A 2,421-nucleotide genomic window follows, 5' to 3' on the forward strand; every position below is an offset into this window, starting at 1 on the left:
CCTGAATGTTATTTCAAACTTCACAGTTTTAATGATTTATTTTTATAGCTTGCTTTGTTTTTTTTATCTTATATTTTGGAAATGTTTCTTAATCGTCAATTTTAACTACCAATTCACATTTAATAAAGAATCTTTAGAAAGGTGATTTGAAACTCCAGGTTATGAGTGAATCTCATCAATTGATAGCACTTACTGAGTATTCTTCTAGGGACCTCTTCATTGCATCCTTAGTTATCAGTGTTTACCATATCTCAGCTTATTAGTTGATTCTTCATCTCCCAGGTATCATCACTGGTGTTGACATAAGCTAATAACTGCAAAGCTAACAGACACCTTGTAATCAGCATTATAGACAAAAGAACAATGTATGTTGATAATAAAAGAATATGTTTCCTTGATTACCAATATAGTCATCAAGTTTTTTTTTTTTTTTCTGTCAGGTGTGTGAAATTCTACTTTGTGTACATTATATTTTTCAGATAACTTTTACAGGCATTATTAAAAGTGACAAAACTAACAATTCACATATACATGTACATATACATTTATATGCATAAAACACATGCCCACAAACACCATAGATATATGCATGTTTGTATGAGTGGAAAAAATTTAGACTTTGAAATACATTTTTGAAAAATATTTAGCCAGCAAAAATGAAATTGTCATAAGTGATGAAAAACAAGATTGCTGCTCATTTGTCCCTTTCAATATATTCGATCAACCAACTCAATTCTAGGAATTCATATAATATTGATAGAAGTAGAAAAGCTAGGGAAAACATAGATACACAGAAATTGAGGATATAAATATTCCAAAATTACCTGTGCCCTATTTTTAAGAATATAATTCTTAAATATGAGATGGAATATCCTATTTATGTCTCTTGTGTTTTTCTTTTTATGGTTCTAGTGTCCATTAATGAAACTAACTTTATTGTTACGTGAGAATATCTTATTTTCTATAAATTTATCAAACTCTTAAAGATGGAAACTTATATCAAGTAATAAAATATTAACCACAAATTAGACCTTTTCCGGGATGGGGGAGCCTGGTGGGCTGCTGTCTCTGGGGTCGCACAGAGTTGGACATGACTGAAGTGACTTAGCAGCAGACCTTTGCCAAATTAAATTCACATTGATTTGAATGTAAGCTAAATTGTTCTCCAAGGAAAATGGATTCATACTGTGCTGTCAGTGGGCAAGTATAATCAATATACAAGAATTAATAAATAGTAACATCAATACATGAATACCAGAACTTATCAAATATAATATTTTATAGTCTGTCAGTTATTTCACTCTCAATTTCCATAGATAATCAGTTTATTTCCTTACTAGACTGTCCTCAGTTTTATAACTGTTTGTTCTCTCAATATGACAGTGGATTCCTCCAACTAAATTTGCCATCTAAAATAGATTAAAAAAAAAAAAAAAACAGTCACAAATAGCGTCTCTAGAATGTAAATCAGATTCTCATTTGAGAAGAATAGGAGGGCAGTTAAAAGAGTTTTGTGACCATGGTGAAGAATGTGACCACTGTGTAGCTATTCTCCCATTCTTCTTGTTATGGGAGTGATTTAGACTTGACTTTCACTACAACAGAACCAAAGATGCCTATTTGTTTAGGAAAATAACTAGATATTCATAGTTATGATGGAAAGTTACACTGGATTGCAGTCTGTGAGGAAATAAACATTTCCAGGAAAGCTCAGTCTTTTTCAACACTTCTGCCTTCAACTGGCTAGATGGAATCAAACCCCAAGTTGTGAGAATCTAACAGTCAATTCATATACATCCCCAAACTCTCCACTTCTTTATACTGCCTACTAAGTAAAAGAATCCTGTCTGCACTCTCACTTTTATATGCCCTTTAATACCTTGTTTTCTGGTGAGGAAACAATAAGCTGAATGCAATCTGTTTCAGATGGTCAGGAGTCTGGTCAAAAAACATCACTATTCTACAAATATACATACACATGTATGCACACAATTCTCAACTTTTTAATCCTTTGTTATCTGTACTACGGAAATGAGCATTTAAGAAAAAATATGTGTTGCAAATCCCAAGGGGAGATTTCAAAATATTGGAGGCACAGGTGCTCTTGTGGGAATCAAGATTGCTCCTATGGGAAAATTAAAAAGTAATGAAACTTTTCGGTTCTTACTACCCATACAGTGGTATGTAAATAAGTGAATAGTTCCATGTGTGTGTATTTGTGCATTGTGTGAGAGCATGTATAAATAGAAAGGAATGAAAATAAAGAAAATAAATGCAAAATTTTAAATGAAAAATTATAACTTTAATATTTATTGCAGAGTACAGTACTTTTGCCTGGAAAATCCCATGGACGGAGAAGCCTGGTAGGCTGCAGTCCATGGGGTCGCTAGAGTCGGACACGACTGAGCAACTTCACTTTCA

This window comes from Bison bison, unplaced genomic scaffold (genome assembly GCF_000754665.1).
Source record: "Bison bison bison isolate TAMUID 2011002044 unplaced genomic scaffold, Bison_UMD1.0 scf7180017860128, whole genome shotgun sequence".
In the NCBI taxonomy this organism is placed as follows: Eukaryota; Metazoa; Chordata; class Mammalia; order Artiodactyla; family Bovidae; genus Bison; species Bison bison.